Here is an 11,795-nt window from a genome sequence, read left to right on the forward strand (position 1 = left end):
CAATGAGAATAATAAAATACTTAGAATTAATGGAAGTGAAAGACCTGTAACTGAAAATTATGGACTTTGATGAAAGAATTAAAAAGATATAGGTACTCTGCCTGTGTCTCTGCCTCTGTGTGTGTCTCTCATGAATAAACAAACAAACAAACAAACAAAAAAAACATATAGGTAGCGATATAAGGGAAGGGAGAAGAAATGTGTGGGAAATATCAGAAAGGGAGACAGAACATAAAGACCTCCTAACTCTGGGAAACGAACTAGGGGTGGTGGAAGGGGAGGGGGGTGTGGTGAATGGGTGACGGGCACTGAGGGGGGCACTTGACGGGATGAGCACTGGGTATTATTCTGTCTGTTGGTAAATTGAACACCAATAAAAATAAATTTATTATAAAAAAAAGGATATAGGTAAATGGAAGACACCTCAATTTCATGGATTGGAAGAATTAATATTGTTAAAACATCTATACTACCTAAAACTATCTGCAGACTCAGTGCAATCTCTATCAAAATCTCAATACAGAAATAGAGAAAACAATTCTAAAATTCATATGGAACCACAAACAACTCCATAAAACCAAAACAATCTTGAGCAGGAAGAATGAAGTGAGAGGCATCACACTTCCTGATTCCAAAATATATTACACAGCTAAGTTATAAAAACAGTATGGTACTGAGAAAACAAAGCAGACATATAAACCAGTGGAACAGAATAGAGAGCCCAGAAATAAATCTATACATTTACATTTAACTGATCTTCAAGAAGTGTGTCAAGAACACACAATGGGGAAAGGATAATGTCTTCAACTCATGGTGCCAGGAAAATTTAGTAGTATTCACTTACAGAAGAATAAAATAGGATCCCTATCTAACATCATATAAAAAAACATCAACTCAAAATGGATTAAAGAATTTAATGCAAGACCTGAAACCATTACACTGCTAGAGGCTTTTTTTTTTTTTTTAAAGATTTTATTTATTTATTCATGATAGATACAGAGACAGAGGCAGAGACACACAGGCCAGGGAGAAGCAGGCTCCATGCAGGGAACCCCATAGGGAACTCATCCCGGGTCTCCAGGATCACGCCCTGGGCAGAAGGCAGCGCTAAACCGCTGAGCCACCCGGGCTGCCGGAGGCTTTTTGACATTGGTTTGGGCAACACGTTTTTGGTTATGACCCTCAATGGGATCCCTGGGTGGCGCAGCGGTTTGGCGCCTGCCTTTGGCCCAGGGCGCGATCCTGGAGACCCAGGATCGAATCCCACATCAGGCTCCCGGTGCATGGAGCCTGCTTCTCCCTCTGCCTGTGTCTCTGCCCTTCTCTCTCTGTGTGACTATCATAAATAAATAAAAAAAAAAATTAAAAAAACACAGGCAAGAAAAACAAAAATAGACAAATGGAATTCTATGAAACTAAAAAACTTATGCCCACCCAGCAAAGAAAAAAAATCAAGAATGAAAAAGCAGCCTATGGAATTGGAGAAAATACTTGCAAACCATACATATTTAAGGGCATTATATCTAAAATACATAAGGAACTCATACAACTCATTAGCAAAACAAAATCAATTAACCCCATTTAAAAAAAATGGGTAGTGGACCTGAATAGATATTTCTAAAAGGAAGACATATAGATGTCCAACAAGTATATGAAAAGAGCTCCAATATTACTAATCATCAGAGAAATGCAAATCAAAATAATAATGAGATATTACTGCACGCCTGTTAGAATGGCTGTTATCAAAAAGAAAAGTGATAACAAATGTTGGTAAGAATGTGAAGAAAAGGGAATCCTTGTTCAGAATTGATAAGAATGTGGATACCTATTATGGAAAACAATATGGAAGCTCCTCAAAAATATTTAAATAGAAGTACCACATGATTGGGAAATTACAGTTCTTGGTTTATACCCAAAGGAAATGAAATCAGTATCTCAGATACCTGAGATATCCTGTGTTTATTGCTGTATTATTTGCAATAGCCAAAATGTGGACAGCCCAAATGTTTGATGACAGATTAATTTATAAAGAGAAACGGTATACAGATATATACACAATGAAATCATATTATTCAGTCTTAAAAATGAAGGAAATTTTGTCTTTTACAATAACATGAATGAACCTGGAGGACATTATGCTAAGTACAATAAGCCAGACACAGAAAGATAAATACTGTATGATCTCACTTATATATGAGATCTAATATAGTCAAATTCATAGAAGCAGAGACTAGAAAGGTGGTTACCAGGGTCTGGGAAGGGAGAAATGAGAAGATCTTGGTCAAAGAGTATACTGTTTTATTTATGCAAGGTGAATATGTTTTGGAGATCTAATATAGAAAGCAGGAACTATAGTTAATAATACTGTATTGTATACTTCACACTTGCTAAGAGGGTAGATCTTAAGTATTCTTGCCACAGGGGGCAAATATAACTATATGAGATGATAGATATTAATTAGTTTGATTGTTGTATTCATTTCACAACGCATATGTATATCAAAACATGAATTGCATGCCTAGATATATATAGTTTTTTTTTGTATAAAGAGCAATAAAGTGGGGAAAAGGAGCATTTGATTTGATTTTATTCTCTCCTGTATTAGGCTTTAATTTAAAAAAATATCTTTTTATTACCATGCAGTGATTTTTTTTTTTAAATTTTGAAAGCGTTGACTAACACAGCTTATAATACAGTGCCTATTACTTGTTACCTAGAATGTGTAAAATTGAATTAAATTTTCTACAGCTTGTTTTCAGTTGGAAAACATATGTTCTAATACTTTCTAACATGAAATTTTCAGGACCAACTGTTTATATGTAGCTCTACTAAATATATTGATAGATTGATGCCATATGCTCAAATTGTATTCTCTTTAGATAATACAAGAAACCTTGTATTGTTAATATCTCCGGAATTTGGGGGAATATTGAAAGGTTCATTCATTGTAAATTTTTCATCAATGCAATCTAATGTTTAATCAAATTTTCAATGTTTATTCAAAATTTTGAGTCATACATAATGAATCTGTTTTGGAGTGCAGTGACTACACTTGGAAAATAACAAAGGATGAATTGCACAATGTTTTCATTTGACTTTTGATAGTTAATATGGCTTTTAAATTCACATTACCTAATTTCTATGATAATTTTATATATTTAATTTTATATATTCATATTTCATTTTATATATTCATATATTCAGTGGACGTACTGCATTTTCTGATATTTCAAAATAATTTTGAAGCCGAGGAAATAAATTCATATAAATCATAATGGATTCATATAAAATGATATTGTCTTAATACTGAAAAAGTTTTCATAGGCTTTGTCAAACATAATTGGAGTATCTGACCATTAGAACAATAAACAATTTTTTTGTAGTTTATTGATATTTGTTCACCTGTCAATGTGTAATTTTGCTGTGTCAGGCAGCATTTTTTATATCATAAGATTCCATTGTTTTTGAATCAGTGGATTCTTTTCTTAGATGGAAAATAAAATTAACATTTTTACCTAGATTTTATATTTCTTTTCTACTCCTGTCTATAAAGGTTGATAGTGAAATAGTTAAGTCTGTCTATAAAGGTTGATAGTGAAATAGTTAAGTAAACACAAAGTTTCTAAGAAGAAGCACTGAAGTGCATATGATCTAACATAATGTGCTTCACAGAAACTAGAAATTGGATTAATACTGCTTGCTCATGCTTGAAGCACAGAAAATTGCTCAAAGGCAGATGGATGGAGAGTGAAAATCTAAAAATAAAATTCCCAGTGGAAATGAGGATTTTCACAGTTCAGATTGGTTTCTTCTAGGATATAAGTATTGGGACACACAAGAAAACCTTATAAGCAGGACATTAAGAATATTACAAAGTATACATATGTATATGTGTATTATCTATTTGTGTATGTATGTGTATAATTATATATGCATATTTAAAATTGTCTATATGTGTCAGGAAAGAGAGAGAGTGAGAAAGGAAGGAGAGAGTTATGGAAATCTGGAAGATTTCATAAATTTAAAACCAAAAAGTCAACTAAATTAAATCTACTCTTTATATGTAGCAAAGTGTTACTTATTCATCTTACCTATGATTCTTTTATAGATTTCTGTTAGTAGACTTGCAAATTTTAACCTATTACTATTTTAATTAAAAAACAATGGATCTTAGCATCATTTTGTTGTTCTGTTTTAAGAAAATCTAGATGGTGATATATTCTCCCTATGGTTTATAGTTAACTTCTGGAAGGATCAGGTGTCTAACTGATATAATATTTGCAGATAAATCACCTCAAATGTACATAATGTGATAAATTATTGTAATTATGAAAAAATTATGAATGAAGATGTATCTAAAAATATCGCATTGTGCATAGCATTGAAATAAATCCCTAACCAGAAAATGTGTTAAGTAATCAGATTCAATACATATGTCTTAGCATAAGGAAAAAAAAAAGTCTACTTTATTTTATTGCACTTCACTTTATTTTACTTCTTATATATTGTGCTTTTTACAAATTGAAAGTTTGTGCCATCCCTGTGTTGAGTAAGTCTATCAACACTGTTTTTCTAACAGAGTATGCCCATTTTATGTATTCATGTTACCTTGTTAATTCTTATAGTATTTCAGACGTTTTCATCATTATTATATTTGTCATGGTTATCTGTGATCAGTGATCTTTGACATTACTATCATAATTGTTTTGGAGCACAAACCACTCTTATAACACAGCAAACTTAGTCAATAAATGGACTCTTTGGATTGTTCAACTGATTGACAATTCTTCCATCTCTCTCCCTCTCCTCAGGCCTTTCTATTCCCTAAGACACAACAATATTGAAATTAAGACCAATTAATAACCCTTTTAAGGCCTCTAAGTAATCAAGTGAAAGGAATAGTTACATGTTTCTCACTTTAAATCAAAAGCTAGAAATGAGGGAATCCCTGGGTGGCTCAGAGGTTTAACGCCTGCCTTCGGCCCAGGGCATGATCCTGGAGTCCCAGGATTGAGTCCCGCATCAGGCTTCCTGCATGGAGCCTGCTTCTCCCTCTGCCTGTGTCTCTGCCTCTCTCTCTGTGTGTCTTTCATGAATAAATCTTTAAAATCTTAAAAAAAAAAAAAAAGCTAGAAATGATTAAATTTGATGAAGAAGGCATGTCAGACAAAAGCTGAAATAAGCTGAAAGCTAGGCCACTTACGCCAAACAGTTAGCCAAGTTGTGAATGCAAAAGAAAAGTTCTTAAAGGAGCTATAAAGTGCTATAATTGTTCACATGAGTAAGTAAGTGAAGTAGCCATATTGCTGATATGGAGAAAATTTCAGTAGTCCGGGGGGGAGAGCACACCAGCTATGATATTTCCTTAAGCCAAAGCCAAAGCCAGAGCAAGGCCCTAACTCTCTTCAATTCTATGAAGGCTGAGAGAGATGAGCAAGCTATAGAAGAAAAGTTTGAAGTTAGCAGAGGTTAGTTAGTTCATGAGTTTGAGAAAAGAAGCCCTCTCCATAACATAAAAGTGCAAAGTGGAGCAACAAGTGCTGATGTAGAAGCTGCAGCAAGTTATCCAGACAACATAGCTTAGATAATTTAAAAAGATTCCTTTCAAGATACTACTGTTTATTGACAATGCATCTGGTCACCTGAGAGTCCTGATGAAGATATACAATGAGATTAGTGTTACTTTCATGTCCACTAACATAATATCTGTTCTGCGGTTTATAGATGAAGGATTAATTTTGATTTTCAAGCCTTATTATTTAAGAAATGCATTTTGTAAGGCTGTAACTGCCATAGATAGTGATTCCTCTGATGAGTCTATTGAAAACTATGGAAAGGATTCATCATTTTAGATGACATTAAGAACATGTGATTTGGGGAACTGGTCAAAACATCAACATTAAGAGGAGTTTGGAAGAAGTTGATTCCAGCCTTCAAGAATGACTTAGGGGGATTTAAGACTTCATGGGAGGAAGTCACTACTGATATGGAATTACCAAGAAAACTAAAGTTGAAAGTGGAGTCTGAAGATGTGTGTGAATTTTTACAATCTCATGATGAAACTAATGGATGAGGAGTTGCTTATGGATAATCAAAGAAGGTGGTTTTGTGAGATGGAATCTACTACTGGTGAAGGTACTGGGAAGATTGTTGAAATGACACAAAGGATTTAGAATAATACATAAACCTAATTGCTAAAGCAGTGACAGGGTTTGAGAGGACTGACTCCAATTTGGAAGAGGTTCTATTGTGAGTAAAATCCTATCAAACACCATCATATGCTACAGAGTATTTATTCATGAAAGCAAGTCAGTCAATCTGGAAACTTCTTTTTTTTTAAGATTTTATTTATTTATTTGAGAGAGAGAGCAAGTGAGAGAGCAAGAGCTGGCAGAAGGGAGAGAGAAAGAGGGAGAAGCAGACTCCCCGATGAGCAGGAAGCCTGATGCAGAGTTTGATTGCAGGACCCTGAAATCATGACCTGAACTGAGGCAGACACTTAACCAACTGAGCCACCCAGGAGTCCCAGCAAACTTCATTGTCTTATTTTAAGAAATTTCCCACAGCCACCTGAAAGAGCACCTTGATCAGTCAGCAGGCATCAGCAATGAGGTAAGCCTTTCACTACCAAAAAAAAGATTATGACTCTTTGAAAGTTCAGATGATAGCATTTTTTAGCAATAAAGCATTTTTAATTAAAGTATGCACATTATTTTTTTAGACATAATGCTATTGCATGCTTAACATACTACAGTATAGTATAAACATAACTTTTATATGCACTGGGATGCCAAAAATTCATTTGACTCACTTTATTTTGATATTTACTTTATTATGGTGGTCTAGAACTGAACCACAATTATTACCAAGATATGCCCATATATAAAACTAGTGATTTTTGTTGTTATCATAATTACTTACTATCTAGTAGCTTAGTATAAATGCAAGGTTCTAAGTATACCCACTTACTAAAAATGCATTAATTATGTTTATCTTTGTTTAATTCTAGGAACTCTGTTTAAGTAATAGTAAATACTTTTACTAGTGGTAAGACTTATCTTATAACACCAACCCACACCAAGTACACAAATGATTCAGTAATTTCCTGATCACTTATTTTATAATGGCTTTATTTCAATAAACCTTATATACATGAACTACAGTACCAATGCAAACTCTTTATTCTGAAAGAAATTCTTAGATGGTATTTAATTATATTTCCCTATTAGACTTAAACTGAGGTAACCAACTTATAAAGGGTTAAACTTTTCTTTTTACCAATTTAAGAAGTTTGACTACATTGACTTATTTTCTGCATGTCTGTCCAGGGGTTCTATAAATTAGCTTTAAGGAAAATCATAAAATATGTTTTTGTCTTAAGACTAGAAAGAAAAAAGCTCTGTGGTGATCTGATAATGTGCTTAAGCACTGAAGACTGAAGAGAGCACAGGCTTGTCACAAGAATGCTTCTTCAGTGCAAGCTTCGCCATGGATTTGCCAGATGACCTTCACTGTTACCCTGCACCTTCTCCATAAGTGGAAAGGATCGATGATTTCCCAAGGCCCTTCTCAGGCTAAAAAATACATTTTAAGAAAAGGATTGTGGCAGCTGTTCTTCATCGTCACTGATAACAGGACAAAAAAATAAAAGACAAAGAAAAATGACAGAAAGAAAAAAATTGACTTACATTTCAGGAAGGTTTGGCATAGCAAGACAAGTTAAGAACTTAAATGAACCCTAGGTATCAGTGATGGCAATGGCCTACTTTTATAGGTGATTGCAAATGGTAAGTACCTTTAGGAAAATAGAAATTCTTTAAAATAGTCATATGTATGTCCATTTAAGAGACTTTAGAATCAAGTTAGTTTGGTGTGTGTGTGTGTATATATATATATATATATATATATATATATACACACACAGAGGTTTATATATATATATATATATATATATATATATATATATATATATAAAACCAAAACACAAACTTTTTTTTTTAAGATTTTGTTTATTTATTCATAAGAGACACACAGAGAGGAAGAGATATAGGCAGAGGGAGAAGCAGGCTCCATTCAGGAAGCCCAATGTGGGACTCGATCCCCAGACCCGGGATAATGCCCTGAGCAGATGCTCAACCCACTGAGCCACCTAGGCATCCCCCCCACAAAACAAACTTAAACAGAGGAAAAAAACGACTGAAAATTCTAATGGAATCAATTGTTTTTAAAGTATTGTTATTGATAATATATGGTCTTAAGATTTTTTTTTAATATATGATTCTTGTATAAAATAAGACTATTAATTTGTATTTAAACTTTTTTCAGTGATTCATTGTACCTCCAATCAAACTAAGGGGAATCATCTTAGAATACTTTGACTCAAGGAATCACATTAGGTGTACTTATGGTTACAGCAGTTTTCAAATTTATGTAACTAAGATATTTTCCTTCCTAGGTGTTAAGTTTTTTCTTTGTTGTTGTTTATTTTAAAATTAAAATAGTTTATCTTAAACACAGTGGTTATTCCAAGAAATTATATTATTGGAATATAATTATAATTATATAATACTTCTATAATTGGAATATAATTATAATATAAGGATATATTATTATCTCCTTATAACTAGCTTTATATTTTTTCCTCTAAGTTTGTTTTCTGGCTTTTTTTTCTCAAGCAAAAATGCTTTTTCACTTCCTATTCTAAAAATGAGAGACTTAAAAAAAATGAGAGACTTGTGAGATATTATTCTGTATATATTTTATGTGAATCTGATTTATATTATCATTTTGGATTTCTGCATTTTATTCATTCAAAGTTCTCAAAGACATGGATTTTCATAAGTGCTAGATTATTAGTCAGAAAAACACCTAGTACTGCCTTAATTTTCTCCTTTAAAATCATTATGATATTTTACATATTTTAAATACCTTTTGGGTATTATTTTTATTTTGCTAATTAAAAAAAAGTATGTCTTCCACTTCACCAAATACAAGATTGCCTTTAAATTTGGTATTTATAGCTCAGGTACATGTCCAGAAATAAAGGAAAGTGGCCTGGTAAGGCACTGTCTGCCCTACAGTTTACACACTTGGAGGGAGAATAACAGAACTCCCTTTCAGATATATAGGATTTTAGAATTGTTCATAAAATTAAATTTATTGATTGAATAGCTGTCTTAGAGGGACAGTAGATCAGAAGTCTCACATGGAATCAATCAGGCTGGTCAGAGAAAGAACACTGTAGGTATAACCTGGAACTTTTATCCTTTAAAGTTCCTGTAACAATAGAGATTTTGTAGATAACAAAAAAACTAGAGCTCTAGTTTAGGGGGGATTAAGTGATTAGGGGATCACTTAATTCAGAAAGAATACAATTCATGTCTTATAATTTTCTCTAAGCATCACTGCAAACCTGTTGCAGATATGTAAAAGAGTAAGCAAGAGTAAAAGTACTTCTTGGGAAATGTTTGGAAATGATTTTTTCATATTTAGTCAAAAACAAAGATTCCTAGGGAATATGGCATGTAAAAAAGCATATACTTACGTGAAAAATTTTGTTCCTCCAATACTACCAATAAATAGATGCATGAAGTGTAATCATTATGTTTAAGTTGGTTTCTTTGTTGTATTAATTTTATGTATATGATTTTTTTTATGTTTAATGATAATAAAATAAGGCCCAGTAACAGTAATGGTTTGCAGCCTGGTAAAATAATAATCAAGGCAGAAATAAAGTTAAAAAAAAAAAAGTACAAGCATACTGAAAAATAGATGGATGCATGGTATTTTAAATTATATGTCAAATTTAATAGTTTATAAAGTGAAACAAATAAATTATTAATCTCTTCTTATGCCAGTACCACACAGCCTTGATTATTGTTGTTTTTGGTACATTTGTATAATCATGTATTCTTGAGAAGAATGTATACCCTGCCGTTGTAGCCTGGAGGGTTCTATATATGTCTGCTAGGTATAGTTGGTTTATAATGTTGTTCAAGTCTTGGGCAGCCCGGGTGGCTCAGCAGTTTAGTGCTGCCTTCAGCCTGGGTTGTGATCCTGGAGACCCAGGATCAAGTCCCACATCAGGCTCCCTATGGGGAGCCTGCTTCTCCCTCTGCCTGTGTCTCTGCCTCTCTCTCTCATGCTCTGTGTCTCTCATGAATAAATAAATAAATAATATTTTAAAAAATGTTGTTCAAGTCTTGTGTTTCCCTGTTGATCTTCTCCATAGTTATTCCATTATTAAAAGTGGAGTATTGAAATCTCTAATTATTATTGTTGAATGATCTGCCTCCACTCCCCAACTGAGCACAACTTGCTGAGTTAAATTTTTTAAAATCATCAGAGATAGAGAATAGAGGTTTTGTACAAAGTTGCAAGTCTGGACAAAATATTAACTCTGTTCTGAGTGTGGTGCTTTTTAAGGGAGCTCCAAAAGAGATCAGACTTTTCCATTGTCTGCAGTGCTGCTGACTATTAGCTACTGAGCCATTGAGTTGGAGAAGGAGGGAGTGATAGGAATAGCCCCAAGTTAAAACATCTGAAACCCCCATTGTCTTTGTGATAGTCAATAATTGCCCTAGGATAGTATGTTCTGTATTCCTCTCCACTAAGACATCCGCTAAGTACATTAGGAGAGGGAAAAAAAAAAAAAAGTGTCTATTTGAGAAAGCTAAAGAGACATGGTGTTTTCAGTAGAAAGAAACTCATTTACTTAGTGAAAGAATATGAACATTGAGAGAGCTGGATAAGCTTACTTGGAGTTGCTTATGATCACCTATATTTGGCACTTATAAAGCTTCATAGACTTTAGAATTCATTTTTACAGAAGGACCTGAAAAGTTGGATTTCTGGTGGAGACTTCAATAAAAAGAGAAGTGAGACATTGTGGAGTTGGTATCTAATGTATTAATCTGAATGAGGTGCTCATTATCTTTAGAGAAAAGTTACCAAGACACTGGAAGACCATTGACTCCTGAGGGAGAGCTGTCCTGGAGTTTGAGGTGGTTTGGGAGATGTAAGTAAATATCATCAGTACTCAATAAATTTAAAGATCATTTATAAATAAAGCCACAATTGGAGGTATAAAAATTCAAATCTATCTGAAGAAATCATTATGACTGAGCAGGAGCTAAGATTATTACAGAAAGGCTTGCTTAGAGAAAAGTATGTGAAAATAAGGAAGACTGAACAGAAAAGGGAGACCACAGAGTCAAGAGAGAAAGACATGGAAGGAGATTACCTAATAATGAGACATGCTCCTTGTGTAAGACATCTTCTTAAGTGAGATCTTGTATCTTGCAAATTAATCCAGATGCTCACTAGGATCTGAGAAAGGAAGAGAACAGGAAACCACAGTGAATATAAATAGCACTGACAGGGAATACTAGGGGCAGTGACTTAAAAAAAATTGTATTTTTTTGAAGGATCGCCTTTATCTTAACTTAGCCTTCAGCTTTGTTTGCTCACAATATATAAGATGCTTGCAAGTCTCTATCAACAATTGACTAGTAATATGAGGCCCAGGTAACACACTGAATTTCAGTATATAGAAATAACTTCTTTCATTAACTTCTGACACAGCCTAGGACAAAGTCTTGGCAGCAGCCAAGTAAATCTCTTGAGTGGATGGAAATACACTTTTTTCCCCCCATGGTTTCCTAGTAAGAGTTTTGTCAGTGCCTCTAGAGGGTAGCTGAAAGAATTGAACCCCCATTATTAATTGATGTTATCATCCTAAAATTGATAAAGGTATTTTTACTTCTAAGGGTATAATTAGTTTTTTACTTCTTAAA

The 11,795-nt window shown here is 33.5% G+C and overlaps 1 long non-coding RNA gene across 1 annotated transcript in view; it reads left to right on the plus strand.

Annotated features, from left to right (window-relative positions):
- Positions 1 to 10,638, plus strand: part of LOC140607950 (uncharacterized) — a 30,543-nt gene extending 19,905 nt beyond the window's left edge. Inside the window, exons 2-4 of the long non-coding RNA XR_012009874.1 lie at positions 6,465 to 6,612; positions 7,382 to 7,787; positions 8,326 to 10,638. This is a non-coding gene — a long non-coding RNA (uncharacterized lncRNA). The remainder of the gene's footprint in view (positions 1 to 6,464; positions 6,613 to 7,381; positions 7,788 to 8,325) is intronic.
- Positions 10,639 to 11,795: the final 1,157 nt, after the last annotated feature.

Source organism: Canis lupus, chromosome 17, assembly GCF_048164855.1.
Source record: "Canis lupus baileyi chromosome 17, mCanLup2.hap1, whole genome shotgun sequence".
NCBI classification, from domain to species: Eukaryota; Metazoa; Chordata; class Mammalia; order Carnivora; family Canidae; genus Canis; species Canis lupus.